The 16,559-nt window shown below is 41.2% G+C and overlaps 1 protein-coding gene across 2 annotated transcripts in view; it reads right to left on the minus strand.

The window, feature by feature from the left end:
• LOC146137295 (NACHT, LRR and PYD domains-containing protein 12-like) overlaps positions 1-16,559 on the minus strand; it is a 60,809-nt gene that overhangs the window by 40,497 nt on the left and 3,753 nt on the right. For both annotated transcript variants that reach the window (XM_083393662.1, XM_083393660.1), the window contains exon 2: positions 11,090-11,173. The gene's annotated coding sequence lies outside the window, so the exon portion shown is untranslated. The remainder of the gene's footprint in view (positions 1-11,089; positions 11,174-16,559) is intronic.

Below are 16,559 nucleotides of genomic sequence, written 5' to 3' on the forward strand. Positions count from 1 at the left end.
TGACTTCAAATGGTGGCAATATACTTTCCAGTTTGTTGTCGAGTTAAAATCATAAATGACTGATTTTAACTCAGACAACAGAGTCAGCAGTATATTGCTACCATTTGAAATGGTTTTACCCGGAATCAAATAATTATGTGTCTTCTCTGTTTTTACTTTTTTATTTTTAGTTACATGGGCCTCTACCATTTGCCTTATCTTCTTTGTTGCCACCCTTTTTTCCTTTTTTATTTTCGCTGTGTCAAACACAGCGGGTTGTTGTTTTTCCCAAGACTTGGGCAGTAGGATGGGCCAGTTTCCTATAGGCCTACCTATTACTTTTATCTTAGATTTTATGCCTAGTCACATAGTTTGTTGCTCTTGGTTCTATTATTATTTATGACTTTTAATTTCTACCACCTAGTTTACATGTTTGCATTGTTTTGTGTTTGATTTTTTAGAGACTAATGATGCCGGATTGGCAAAATATATTTCTCTAATAAAAACTAGAACTTATAAATGACTGAATTTGACTCAGACAACAAAGTCAAAAGTATATTCCCAAATTGTTTTGTTTCTTTGGGTGGCAAACACTTTAGGATTAATGTCATACATACAGTGGCTCTTGATTCTGCAGCTACAAGAGATTTGTACCATTTAATTTTGATTCATGTGATGCTCATTACAATTACATATCCATCTATGTTAATAGTTTGTTAACTGTGGCTACCATAATAATGATATAGTGCAATGATGCTAGAAAAATCAGGCATCTGCTGTGTAAATTCCATTAAATTTGATACTGTTTTCTGGCAATGGACACTTATTCAAGATGACTGCATTTGTTTAATTATGACATTTACATTTATTTTTCCTGTACACAAAACTGACTGTTAGTATAAATAGAGATAAGAAATAGACAATTAAGTAATACTATTTTAGCCTTCCATTCCACTATAATCAACATCACTGGGTTTTATTCTGCCAATGACTTGGCTTTTTTGAGTACTGTTTTCAGTGTGATGTAAAAACAGGTTTCTTTTAAGTGTTATGATTGCACTCTTTTCTATTACATATTATGTACAGTGTCTCTATCTAATTTACATTTACCCATGTATGTATATGTATGGGAAATTTGAAGCAACTATAAATACAACAGCATATTTTTGTATTTTGATCTTTAATTTATTAATGAGGACGTGTAAGGTAATTTAGTCTGTCAGCCGTAGATTAATTATTATTTCCGTTAGTATCCGAATTTGTAAATATTAACCCATATGTTTGTAACCGACAATCGTAAAGCAATGTGCATTAAACGTCGGTAGCAACCGTCGGCGTCGGTTCAGAGCGTCAGACGGCTGGGAATTCCGCTGTCGTTATCGTATCGTTTCGCGGTGTGCATCCAGCTAAGATGTCTGTCGCGTTACGTCAAACAAGTGTCGCTTCATGTCGCGTGTCGCTAAAAAATGTCAAATGTTGCCTGTCCGACAACAAAAGGTTGTAAAGTAAAATATTAGGTTTTATAGCTAAAATCTGATGTAAAGTAATTGTAGTCATATGTTTGCTTATTTAAGCATAGTAATGACGTCATTTCATATCGGATCGCGATACTTTGTGTCCACGATATCGGGTATCGTAATAAAATGTCAAGTATCAGACATCCTAGTATTCAGGCATGTATTTAAACCTTGATATTTGCCTCAATTTTTTTCGTTCAAGGATCAATAGGAAACGCACCAGCTGTAACCGTACACTATGTTGTTGCTGCTGTACGATCGACCCTTTTGGAACAAGTATATTTATAAATAAGCCATTATACTTTAAACCAGACCGGACCGTTGCTACCACCTTAGCCATCAAGATACAATTTGTTTTCATTCTTTGTTTTTTTCTTAGGTTTTGACATTTCTAAGGTATATTTCCAGCTAACGTCACCATGCAGTAACACTATGTGGACTCCGACTATCCATATTGCAATTGTTTGCCATAAAAGAAAATATACATATAGAACGTCTGTGTCATATTGTTGCTGTATATCCCCAGTAGCACCGACCAAACTGTTAAAAGAAAATAAACACATTTACTTTTTTTGCGCTTTTGGGAAACGTTTTAGGTGATTTCGCTGCAAAAGCGCCAAGTCGGCTCTAACTAAGATAAATATTTTGCCGGAACATTATGAGGTGGCACCAGGCAAATTCTAGTGGCTTGTTGAAATTTTGGAGCAAAATGCGGCTAATTTTATTGCTAATCAAATTTAAATTAACTCTCAAATAAATCTAGTTGTCCAAGTTTTGCGCCAGAGCGCCAACTAGTGGAGTAGCAGCATGAATGAGCCATTATACACATATTAATAATAGCTTACTCTAAACATTTTAATATAACCTCTAATGTGAAACATCAACTGACAAAACAACCTTAGTAAGACTGCGCTTATAATAAAGTTGCTTTTAAACTTACAGATTTAGAAAGCTTGTGACTTATTCATTGCTTTCGTTTAAAACACTTAAAAATACAAATGAGATTTGTCTGGGCAAACACTCACAATCACCTAACTTTAATAAGAACAGGTTATGCGATTGTTAAGCATTATTTGACGAGTGTTAAAGACACTAAACCAATGTTGCAATGACCCAAGTCAATGCTTGGACCACGCGGTCCGTTTAAGAACTTGAATAACTTTGGCGGCCGCCGATTGATCGGGTCGCGCGATACGAGCACCTCGTGCGCTCACTCACGCTTCAAGTGACCGCTTTTTTTCAGGTGATTTCTTATGGCGGTGCCGCCGGGTGACGACAAAGCGCGCAACGAGTTCGGCCGATGCTGGTGCCCTTAAGACACTGCTGTTTAATGAATTGACTTGACTTAACTCCTTTCGAGTAAAATTACTTGCAGAGAGAACATTTTGGAAAGCCCTGATTAAAATCATGCCGAGGATCTTCTTACGAAATTCGTTCGATCCAATAAAAACGTTAAAGAAACTAAGTTATACCTGATTGCCACCACTGTATCCGCTAAACGCACTTTTTTTACAAATGTAAAAGTGTTTTTAAAGACTTTCAACACCAATCGTTTTCTGGAGCCCACGCAATCAATAGTTTGCAAGGATATTTAAATATAATACCTTAGTACCCTAAGCTTACTTCACCCAAGTTTCAAAAAGTGTCCAAATGAATTTATTGAATTCTTGCAAATTTAGCATTGAGCAATAGCATATGGACCAGCATTACGTTAATGAAATGCGGGAAGTAGACTAACTAACCTCATCTTACGCATTTCGTTTACCCAAAAACCTCGTCATAAGAAAGTAACTCTATGCATTCTTGTTTTTTATCCCGTTCGTTGTTTCAGTGTTTTAGTATTTTACTGTCGCTTATTTTAAAACAAGTAAAAGACACGCGTTGCAGCGCTTAGCAGTCGGCAGGCCGTTAAGTAGAGTTCTGGATTAGTTTGGCGTAACAAAATGGCGAGCACGCCAGGACTCTACAGCCGAGGGGAGAAGCGCTACATGCAGCATGTCTTTTACGTTGCCACCGCCTTTTTATAGATCAGGCGACAATTTTAAATCGATTTTACCAGTTTTTGAATCGTATTGTAAGAGCATCGCAGCCAATGAAGATGTTAAGAGACATTTATTATTGACATGTCTCGACCGTGATTTTTTGTATGATATTAGTGATGGCGCAAGTAGCCTGTACGAACTATCGTCTAGCGCTATAATTGAACTTGCTTCAGCGGCCAAAGGCAAAAAATGTGACTATGATAAACGTGACCAGTTGCTAGAAAGGGGTCAAATGGTTAAAGAAAGCATAATGGAATACGTTTATAGTTTGCAAACCCTTGGCGAACAAGCTTACCCAGACGGCGGCGACAAGCCTATAAAAAATGAGGTTTTGTATCTGGCTCTACGGCGCGGCTTGAGCGACAGAACACTCGCAACTGCAATTAGTAAGGACGCGTCAATAAAGCGCGACTTCACTAAAGCTGCGAAGATGGCTGTCCACGCCAGCATTGCGTGCCAGCCCTCACAGGATGTAGGCCACATTAGCAGTAATGCTACGACGGAGTGTCGCTGCAGACCCCGTTTGCAGCTTTCCAAATGGAATTCCAACGCCAAATGGGTGATTTTACGGAAACTATCGACCATCTACGACAAGAGGTAGCCGACCTTCGCTCCGGCCAATACCAACAACTGGACAGGGACGTCAGCAGGTTTGACCTTGGTGATTTAACTAAACAGCCTATCGTACAAATCGCATCTGGTCAAAGGCCTCATTCCTTCATAAATATTATGATCGAGAACCTGCCAGTATGCGCCCTTGTTGTTACGGGTTCAGCAGTTACCATCATTACGGGAAAAGTATGGAACTGTTTAAAGGCTAAAGTTAAACGTAACTTGTCGAAGTGCCCCGAGACCCTGTCATTCGCCAATGCTGACGGCCACAAACTAAATATGGATGGTTTACTTCCAGTACAACTTACAGTAGCTGCTAAAGAATTACGTATGAATGTTTTCGTTTGTGACTCTATTTCATTCGATTGCATTCTTGGAATAGATTTCCTAGAAACGCAGGAGTGCGCCGTTTGTTACCGCAACAAGACCTTGAAAATCGACAACAGCAGTGTACCTCTGCTCGATATGCCATTCAAGCTTGGAAGCCGAGACGTCTTTCTCGATGATAAAGTCCTGATCCAACCGTCCACAGAGGTTTGTGTTCCAGCTTATTTTATTCATAATTCTGAACGTCGCCCATTACCTACCCATGCTGTACTTATTGAAGGAAGACCCGAAATAATGAATAAATATGGTGCAATGATTGGGTCATATTTAACGACAACTGACGGCTGTTTAGTCCAGACTCAAATAGCGAATTTTACCGACGACGTTATCTAGCTGCCTGAAGGCACTCGCGTTGCCACACTTTCGCCCATTCTAACATCCGGGGATGTCGCATGTATTCAAAGTGGTACTTGTGTCACAGTCGATTCGTTAACACACACATGTTATTGTAATGACCAGAGATGCGTGGACTTTTCTTGTCCTACCCAACAGAGCGTTAGCTCCGTATACCCAACTGAAGAAAACAGGGATTTTACAGACGAAATTGAAATTGGTGGCGGTCTTACAACAAGCGAGATCGCGCGGGTTCAGGCCTTACTGCAACAATATCGCAGATCGTTCGCGACCCACTCAACAGAAATAGGACGGACTGATCTCGCCGAGCATGTGATTAACACCGGAGATGCTCGCCCAGTGCGACAACCCTTTCGTCGGATGGCACCACCCGAAAAGAAGAAAGTGGAGGAAATCGTCCACGAGATGAAGACCCAGGGTCTTATACGTCCATCATCATCCCCATGGTCGAGCCCGATCGTACTTGTGAGGAAAAAGTCAGGTGAAACTCGTTTTTGCATTGATTATCGGGGCCTTAATAAGGTGACAAGGAAAAACAGCTACCCTATACCACGAGTAGACGAAAGCCTCGATCTTATTTTAGTACACTCGATTTAAAATTTGGGTATTGGCAAATTCCTATGGATAAGAGTTCCCGAGAAAAGACCGCTTTCGCGAGCCACATGAGTCTGTTCGAGTTCAATGTGATGCCAATGGGTCTTTGCAATTCAGCTGCTAGTTTCCAGCGACTAATGCGTATTGTTTTAAATGGCATAGAATGGCAAGGAGTACTCGCATATTTGGATGACATCATTGTGTATGGGCGTACCTTTCAGGAACATCTGGAGCTATTGGAGGGCGTGCTACAACGACTTGCCGACGCGGGCCTGACACTTAAGCCCAAGAAGTGCGCTCTTTTCAAGAAAGAGGTAAAGTTTTTAGGCCACATTGTTTCTGCCGAAGGTGTTTTATGTGACCCCGAAAAAATTGCTGCAGTAAAATCATGGCCGGCCCCGAAGAATACAAAGCAAGTACGACAGTCCGTTGGTTTAACTTAGTATTACCGCAAGTTCGTACGTGATTATGCCAAAATAGCTGCGCCGCTTCACCGTCTAACAGAAAAGTCGAGACAAGCTTCGCCAAAACTAAAATCTTCTTTGATACGATCACCAGTCCTTCGCTACCCTGATTTCCAGAAGCCTTTCGTATTAGACACCGACGCGTCTGATTTTGCCATTGGATGCGTGTTAGCGCAGTGGCACGAGGGAAAAGAACACGTTATAGCCTATGGCAGCAGGACTTTAACCAAAGCAGAACGAAATTATTCCCCACTCGCAAAGAATTATTAGCGGTCGTTCATGCCACCAAGTTATTTCGCTGCTACCTCCTAGGCCAAGCTTTCACTTTGCGCACTGACCACGCTTCTCTTAAGTGGCTATATCAGTATAAAGACCTCTATGGCCAGTGTGCCCGATGGGTCGAGCACCTGTCACAATACGACTTTAATCTAATACATCGTCCGGGTGTCAAACATAAAAATGCAGACGCTCTTAGTCGAATAGGCGAAGACCAGTTGACCGATGCGCCGAAGGTTGCCACTATCGATGTTCGTGCCTCTAGTGGTTTGACAATGGGTGAGATTGCGCAAGCACAGGAGCAAGACCAAGAAATAGCTCCAGCTTTCCAATGGTTAAGCCTAGGACACAGACCCCCATATAACGCTGTGTCAAATACATCGCGTATGACCAGGCACTTATGGAGTCACTTTGGTCAATTGAAACTTAGAGACGGGGTCATTCATTTCTATGACCAGGATAAAACACTTTTAAGACTTGTAACACCGCGTGAACTAAAACCCAAAATCTTCGATTTACTTCACGATGCAAAGTTAGGCGGTGGTCACCTGGGGATTCGTAAAACATGCGCCAAGGTCGCTGAACGACACTTGTGGCCAGGCTGGCGCGAGGAGACTGAGCGGTATTGCATGAAATGTCGTGAGTGCGAGTTAAACAAGAAACCCTCAAAAACACCGAAAGCCCCCTTGGTACCATCTTGCGAAGAAGGTCCTTTAGAAAGTGTAGAAGTGGACATCATGGGGCCGTTACCTTTAACACGCCACGGGTACCAATATGTCCTTGTAGTAATGTGTTTATTAAATATGTCCGAGCTTGGCCCTTGCGTACGCAAACAGCAACCGAAACGGCCAGCGTATTGTACAACCGCTGGATGACTGTTCACGGAGTTCCCGACATCATCCATTCAGATCGTGGAGGGAATTTCGAAAGCAAGATGTTTAAGAGTTGCTTCAGCTGATTGGTTGCGGTAAGTCACGCACGACTGGTTATCATCCCGCCGGAAACAAAGGTGTTGAACGAAACAACAGAACTATAATCTCGATGATGCGAAATTACGTTCAAAAAGATGAACGCTCCTGGGATGAAGCGCTGTCTGCTGTTGTGGCGTCGTACAATGCAAGTACCCACGAAAGTACGGGATTTTCACCACATTTCTTATTAACAGGTCGACAATTGCGGCTACCTGCGGACTTGGTCGGAGCAGGAGCCGAAGAGTCGCATTTCATTAACGACAACATCAAAAGCCTTCACGACCGACTTTTTCGTGCCGAAGATGTTGTTCGGACTACCCTCGTTAAGCAGCGCCAGCGAATGGAGGCGCATTTCAACAGGAATGCAGATGACACCGCATTCAACGTCGGCGACTCGGTTTTACTAAGGGATAACGTAGTCCCTGTAGGGTCAAACCGAAAATTTCATTTTCCCTATGCAGGCCCGTACAAGGTCATTCAAGTGCGACCACCGGTAAATTATTTAATAGAAGCGGCCAACGGACGACAACAGAACGTCCATCGAAACCGTTTGAAGCGTAGCCGCGGACATCACACGCAATATGATCAAGAAAAAGACAAAGAAGACAACACCGAAGAACCAACAACGGAGCCCCCCACCGACATCGGATTTCGCCTCACCATGACTACAACGCCACGTTCACCTGAAGCACAACCGCACCCAACGACTCAATTCACCAATCATCAGCTCGCGAGTGATGTGAACCACAACACAAGCCCCGGCCTGATGCCCGATGGCACCAGCGCTTCCACCAGACCGAGGCGTTCAAGGAAAACGACACGCTTTTACCCCGACGTGGAAACCTTCCATTAACAATGTTACCCAGTTGGGCAACGATATTGTGAAGGGGGGGTGTTGCACCGATTATTTATAGTTTCTATGTGAGTTATTGTTTCTCTGTTTTATCGTTTGTACGCGTGTTTTCGTTTTCCCTTTCTCAATTACATAAACTATATCGCTTTTCCACTTTTGCACCTCACCTTTCACCATTTATTTCTTATCTTATCACGTTTCCGGTTGGCACCTCGTTTGACACGCACACCTTTTTTCTCTGGTTGTAGTGAATGGGTACACGAAATCTAATGTGGGCAGTCGCGTTTGGGGTCTAGCTTGAGTGCATTGCATTGTAGAAAACCCTGGGAATTAACGTTTAAGTCACCTTTTTAGGCGTTGGCCGCTTTTCGTTGTTTCAGTGTTTTAGTATTTTACTGTCGCTTATTATAATACAAAAGACACGCTCTGTAGCGCTTGGCAGTCGGCAGGCCGTTAAGTAGAGTTCTGGATTAGTTTGGCGTAACACTATTACTTGACATACTCTAGCTGAATATTGGCCTAAAATGACCTTGAGTAACCTTACAGCGCACCTTATGCGTTTTACTATGGAATGTTTCTTTTGCAAATTAACGCCCCTTAAGGGAATTGCGAAATCTCTTCGTTGGTTTCTCGCCCAATGCCATTTGAAGGAAACTTAATGATTTATCGGCAAGCAATCGACCTGCCGCCCGTAAAACACTGACGCCTCATTACATGGATATTGAATGGATACATATAAAGCAGCACAGTAATTACTTCGTCACAGCGACAGGCATTTGTCCAAACTTGCCACTCACGTACGTACAATTAGGTGTAACTTTCCGCGATAAACGAATAAAAAGGATTCACTCTTCTAGTTTTAAACAACTCTACTGACGCGTCAAGAAACATTTTAGAAAAATGTGTTACAAAACGTTACAAAAAAGTTTTACAGTCATAACGAAAAACACAAAATTAGGTTAAATGGCTTAGGTTAAAAATTAGGTTAAAAATTTTGAACTTGAACTAGTAAGAGTACTTCATTTGAAACACCGCTTCTTAAAGCAGAAAAAGACTAGACACCCTGACTAGGCAAACTATCAACTTAAATAACTTGACACTAAAATTGTTACCTCACAGCGATAAATCAACTTGATATAAAACATAAACAAATAACTATTTACAACGAATCAGTAATGACACTACGATTAAAAGTCCATTAGTCGCTTCCCGCCAGCGAGGCTCGTTATAACTTGATTGCTTTGGCCATGGTATTACTGCCTTATCGAACACAAACAAAAATGCTAGCAAACCGTTTCGCGCAGCAACTGACTGAGTTTTAACGAAATACTCAAAAGCCATTCAAAGGAAAAAAACAAAATGACTAAAAGTAGTAAAACTACATTAATGTATACAACAAACGTAATAACTAAATCGTTTGTGTAGTAACAGTACTTGACAAATGGAGGTGTGACATGCTTTTAATCGACAGTCGTGTACTGCTCATAAATGCTACAAAACACATAATTAAGAGTAAAATATTCATAATTTCCTTGAGAGAAATAGCCCCTGTGTTCCACTGGCTAAGCCTATGACCGTGACCCCCCTAATTACCACTTCGTGCCCCCCCAGGGTGGCCGAGGGCCACGGTTGAGAAACCCTGTCCTAACGTAACCGTGCAAAACTTTTTTTCAAGCGCAATTGCCTGCGTGGAAATCAAAATCAAATGAAGTATATTGGCTTAATAAAAATAAATTTTTATGTTTCCAACTTGCGAATTTTGTAATTAAGAACTCCTTGAACTATGTTACCGCGAAAAATTAGGTTTATAGAGTTCGCAAAATATCGCATTTAATGCGGTGGGTTTAATAGTAACCACTTTTCAGTTTTAGACGAGATTTTACTTACGTTGGACGCAGTATGGTACCGGGATTACTTATTTGCTTGTATACCACGCAATGCGAACATTGTCTGCTATTATTTAAGGTTTTACATTTGTGAGGGTTCTCTAAAAAAAATAAGGTTTAGGTATGTTAGTGATTTCCGATCGATATGCACATCACGAAATATCGTTTAGTTGGAGCCGATTAGGTTAGCGCTTATTTACTAAAGTATCCCGAAAATGATGTGGCGCCGGCGGTTTTGACAAAGTCGCAAGATTACAAATAATAACCACGCTGTGCGAATATTTGCAAATTTTCAAAACAGTTTGTTAATAGAGCTTGATTTTGTAAAATAAATTTTGTCGGATTATACGAAGTTTCAAATTAATGTTGATCGCTGTTCGGTAACAACCGTAAAACTAAAGACAGTTATGTTTGCTGCTTATCAGTATATATAGACGCGCAGCTGAACTACGGGCTTTATATTGCCGTACAGTTTAAACACTGCGACAGAATCGCTATTTGGTTACGTACTTTTAAACTTGATATCGTTTGTTTGGTAATTGCTGCTGTTTTGCTAAAGTTGCGAGATTAGTGAGACCTAATACTGTTGCTGCTTTCATAAGGGCCGCATCCTACTTTAATTGTGAGAAAGTATTTACTCGACCCAGCACTTTATAACCACGCAAAATCGTGGCATTGCCCGAATGCGCATAATATATCGCGCTTATAGCAAAAGGCTGCATATTATTGGTACAAGTAAGTACCCTATATATAACTTGGGCAACGACGGGTATTTCGTCTAGTAATTGAATAAAATGACCGATTTTAAAGAATAAACCAACCTCCCAAAAGGTCACTATAAAACTTAGTATAATTTTTTTAACCTAATTCGTTTAACATTATAGTGTATTATATTCATTAAAATTATTTAAAATCAAACTAATAAACCGAAAGAGTTAGTACAGACGCATTACAAGGTCGTATGTTATACAGGCACGTTTAAAAACAATTTTGCCATTTTTCAGAAACTATGCAATGTGTGTAATGTGATAAGTTAATAAGATAAGTTTCATTTTGTCAAATATCAGTGCTAGACGAATTTATGAGAAGGGGGAAATGGAATTAAAAATCCAAAGCAGCAAAGATTTTTATTATTTTATACGACAAAAACTTACTTGGTTTTGGTTTGGAGTATCGGCCATGTTGTTCCTTGTGCTTGATTGGTTGATACAGTTTTTTTTTTACCAAAAACAACTTGTCTGTAAAATGGAACAAGATACGAAGTTAAATGACAGTTTGGGTATATACTGTGATATCTGTGATCTAGCCCTGTTGAACTAGCACTGACCAACGATTGGCATACAGATAATATTATACCAGGTACAGAGGTACGCAAGCTCAGTGGGAGCCAGTCGTGAAACGACAATTATAGCAGCGTTGCCTTCTGGATCTTGTTCGTACATCCAATTTCATATTTGAAAAATAGTGATTGTTAACCTTTACCACACGGACCAATATTACGCCAACAGCTTTCTGGCTGCAATCGAAGTTTTATAGAAATGAACGCAAGTGCATTGCGGCAAGACGACCCATAATCTTAAATCTACGGCTAGAGTTGAAAATAGTTGTTTTTTATTCTTTATTTGGCTTATTAAATCTAAGTAAACTTGAGTAAAAATGGTTTCTTTTGAAACCAGGTAGCTCGAAGCGACATTAAAAACACCACAGATTGGAGTGTGGCAGGAAAGGTTGAGATCCACTAATTTAAGGTTTTGATGTTATAAACTAAACTGATATTCCAGTTCATATACCTACACAACATTACACATTTTCCTCAGTACAGCAGTAAGTCGCTTGTACCAAGCTGCACGCAACAACCAAACGCTAAGCTCTTTGTTGAAGGCGGACTCCAACGTATTTCCTTGTTCTAATCTAAAGGAAATGACGTTAAGGCTCCATCCATTTAGTTTGCCCTCCAACGCCTTTACTCATTTCCTGTCTGGAAATCACGCGAGCTATTGTAAAGGTAAAAAAATCCTCAGATTCAATTTAGGTTGCATAGAAATGCGTATTCTTGTTGTTCTATATAGTTAGTTTAGTTGCTTCACTGGCGCAATGATAATAACTCCATTAGACTTTTTTACTTGAATTTAGGAATGTCCGTAATTTGGTTTAGGATTGGCACCGATACAACCCTAGTATCGGACGAGTATCAACGATACTACCATTTGGTATCGGGTATCGACTTTGATCCGATATTATCGGACATCCCTATACTTGCAGCATGACGAATCATTTTCCTAAAATTCGCGCTAAACTTGACACCAGTAATGACATAGGTGTTGCGTGGTCTGGGCAAACACTCACAATCACCTAACTTAAATATGAACAGGTTATACGATTGTTTAGCATTATTTGACGAGTGTTGAAGACACTAACGTTAATAGAGGATGATTAAACTGAAGGTTGTGACCAGTGGAAGGTTCAGGGGGAGAGAAATGAGATTAGGCTCTCCAAACATTAACTTGCACCTGCTAACCGAAACCAAGCGAAGTAAATACGTTTTTTTTAAACCAGAGGCGCCCAACACACCCGCGGTATATTTATGTAAATCTTTCGACTTGGTCAAGTTGCACACTATAGCTTAGGATGTTGTTGCTTTTAACTTGATCGCGATCATTTTTGACTTTGTATTACGCCACAATGTAGTTAAATTTGTTTTTAATTTTGTAAGTTTCATTTTGTTTAATTTGCTTCGCTTTGCTGCACTTTACTTTTTGTCCTATTTAGTTTCCCGCCGTTACACCTTTACGTTTTCATCTAAAATGTCTTTTAGAATAAATAGCAAGTCAAGTCTCAGTCAAGTTATGACAAGAACATGTCAAATTGAATATAACTCCTTGTCTAAAAAAAGCGCTAACATTAAAACTGGTAAACTCGTGTGAATATGAGTAAAATCTTAAGGAAAAAATAACATAAACGCAACATATAGCAATTGAATTGTTTTATCTTCCAAAATTAAGATAAATAACCAGTGTTGCAATGACTCAAGTCAATGCTTGGACCACGCGGTCCGTTTAAGAACTTGAATAACTTTGGCGGCCGCCGATTGATCGGGTCACGCGATAGATGCACCTCGTGCGCTCGCTCACTCACGCTTCAAGTGACCGCTTTTTCCAGGTGATTTCTTATGGCGGTGCCGCCGGGTGGCGACAAAGCGCGCAACGAGTTCCGCCGATGCTGGTGCCCTTAAGTCAAGACTTAAGTCTTTTCGAGTAAAATTACTTGCAGAGAGAACATTTTGGAAAGCCCTAATTAAAATCATGCCGAGGATCTTCTTACGAAATTCGTTCGATCCAATAAAAACGTTAAAGAAACTAAGTTATACCTGATTGCCACCACTGTATCCGCTAAACGCACTTTTTTTACAAATGTAAAAGTGTTTTTAAAGACTTTCAACACCAATCGTTTTCTGGAGCCCACGCAATCAATAGTTTGCAAGGATATTTAAATATAATACCTTAGTACCCTAAGCTTACTTCACCCAAGTTTCAAAAAGTGTCCAAATGAATTTATTGAATTCTTGCAAATTTAGCATTGAGCAATAGCCTATAGACCAGCATTACGTTAATGAAATGCGGGAAGTAGGCTAACTAACCTCATCTTACGCATTTCGTTTACCCAAAAACCTCGTCTTAAGAAAGTAACTCTATGCATTCTTGTTTTTTATCCCGTTCGTTGTTTCAGTGTTTTAGTATTTTACTGTCGCTTATTTTAAAACAAGTAAAAGACACGCGTTGCAGCGCTGAGCAGTCGGCAGGCCGTTAAGTAGAGTTCTGGATTAGTTTGGCGTAACAAAATGGCGAGCACGCCAGGACTCTACAGCCGAGGGGAGAAGCGCTACATGCAGCATGTCTTTTACGTTGCCACCGCCTTTTTATAGATCAGGCGACAATTTTAAATCGATTTTACCAGTTTTTGAATCGTATTGTAAGAGCATTGCAGCCAGTGAAGATGTTAAGAGACATTTATTATTGACATGTCTCGACCGTGATTTTTTGTTTGATATTAGTGATGGCGCAAGTAGCCTGTACGAACTATCGTCTAGCGCTATAATTGAACTTGCTTCAGCGGCCAAAGGCAAAAAATGTGGCTATGATAAACGTGACCAGTTACTAGAAAGGGGTCAAATGGTTAAAGAAAGCATAAGGGAATACGTTTATAGTTTGCAAACCCTTGGCGAACAAGCTTACCCAGACGGCGGCGACAAGCCTATAAAAAATGAGGTTTTGTATCTGGCTCTACGGCGCGGCTTGAGCGACAGAACACTCGCAACTGCAATTAGTAAGGACGCGTCAATAAAGCGCGACTTCACTAAAGCTGCGAAGATGGCTGTCCACGCCAGCATTGCGTGCCAGGCCTCACAGGATGTAGGCCACATTAGCAGTAATGCTACGACGGAGTGTCGCTGCAGACCCCATTTGCAGCTTTCCAAATGGAATTCCAACGCCAAATGGGTGATTTTACGGAAACTATCGACCATCTACGACAAGAGGTAGCCGACCTTCGCTCCGGCCAATACCAACAACTGGACAGGGACGTCAGCAGGTTTGACCTTGGTGATTTAACTAAACAGCCTATCGTACAAATCGCATCTGGTCAAAGGCCTCATTCCTTCATAAATATTATGATCGAGAACCTGCCAGTATGCGCCCTTGTTGTTACGGGTTCAGCAGTTACCATCATTACGGGAAAAGTATGGAACTGTTTAAAGGCTAAAGTTAAACGTAACTTGTCGAAGTGCCCCGAGACCCTGTCATTCGCCAATGCTGACGGCCACAAACTAAATATGGATGGTTTACTTCCAGTACAACTTCCAGTAGCTGCTAAAGAATTACGTATGAATGTTTTCGTTTGTGACTCTATTTCATTCGATTGCATTCTTGGAATAGATTTCCTAGAAACGCAGGAGTGCGCCGTTTGTTACCGCAACAAGACCTTGAAAATCGACAACAGCAGTGTACCTCTGCTCGATATGCCATTCAAGCTTGGAAGCCGAGACGTCTTTCTCGATGATAAAGTCCTGATCCAACCGTCCACAGAGGTTTGTGTTCCAGCTTATTTTATTCATAATTCTGAACGTCGCCCAGTACCTACCCATTCTGTACTTATTGAATGGAGACCCGAGATAATGGATAAATATGGTGCAAAGATTAGGTCATATTTAACGACAACTAAAGGCTGTTTAGTCCAGACTCGAATAGCGAATTTGACCGACGACGTTATCTAGCTGCCTGAAGGCACTCCCGTTGCCACACTTTCGCCCATTCTAACATCCGGGGATGTCGCATGTATTCAAAGTGGTACTTGTGTCACAGTCGAGTCGTTAACACACACATGTTATTGTAATGAACAGGGATGCGTGGACTTTTCTTGTCCTACCCAACAGAGCGTTAGCTCCGTATACCCAACTGAAGAAAACAATTGAAATTGGTGGCGGTCTTACAACAAGCGAGATCGCACGGGTTCAGGCCTTACTGCAACAATATCGCAGATCGTTCGCGACCCACTCAACAGAAATAGGACGGACGGATCTCGCCGAGCATGTGATTAACACCGGAGATGCTCGCCCAGTACGACAACCCTTTCGTCACCACCCGAAAAGAAGAAAGTAGAGGAAATCGTCCACGAGATGAAGACCCAGGGTCTTATACGTCCGTCATCATCCCCATGGTCGAGCCCGATCGTACTTGTGAGGAAAAAGTCAGGTGAAACTCGTTTTTGCATTGATTATCGAGGCCTTAATAAGGTGACAAAGAAAAACAGCTACCCTATACCACGAGTAGACGAAAGCCTCGATCTTTTGTCTAACTCCACCTATTTTAGTACACTCGATTTAAAATTTGGGTATTGGCAAATTCCTATGGATAAGAGTTCCCGAGAAAAGACCGCTTTCGCGAGCCATATGGGTCTGTTCGAATTCAATGTGATGCCAATGGGTCTTTGCAATTCCGCTGCTAGTTTCCAGCGACTAATGCGTATTGTTTTAAATGGCATAGAATGGCAAGGAGTACTCGCATATTTGGATGACATCATTGTGTATGGGCGTACCTTTCAGGAACATCTGGAGCTATTGGAGGGCGTGCTACAACGACTTGCCGACGCGGGCCTGACACTTAAGCCCAAGAAGTGCGCTCTTTTCAAGAAAGAGGTAAAGTTTTTAGGCCACATTGTTTCTGCCGAAGGTGTTTTATGTGACCCCCAAAACATTGCTGCAGTAAAATCATGGCCGGCCCCGAAGAATACAAAGCAAGTACGACAGTTCGTTGGTTTAACTTAGTATTACCGCAAGTTCGTACGTGATTATGCCAAAATAGCTGCGCCGCTTCACCGTCTAACAGAAAAGTCGAGACAAGCTTCGCCAAAACTAAAATCTTCTTTGATAAGATCACCAGTCCTTCGCTAGCCTGATTTCCAGAAGCCTTTCGTATTAGACACCGACGCGTCTGATTTTGCCATTGGATGCGTGTTAGCGCAGTGGCACGAGGGAAAAGAACACGTTATAGCTTATGGCAGCAGGACTTTAACCAAAGCAGAACGAAATTATTCCCCACTCGCAAAGAATTATTAGCGGTCGTTCATGCC

The sequence above is a fragment of the Ascidiella aspersa genome, chromosome 7, assembly GCF_963924565.1.
Source record: "Ascidiella aspersa chromosome 7, kaAscAspe10.2, whole genome shotgun sequence".
In the NCBI taxonomy this organism is placed as follows: Eukaryota; Metazoa; Chordata; class Ascidiacea; order Phlebobranchia; family Ascidiidae; genus Ascidiella; species Ascidiella aspersa.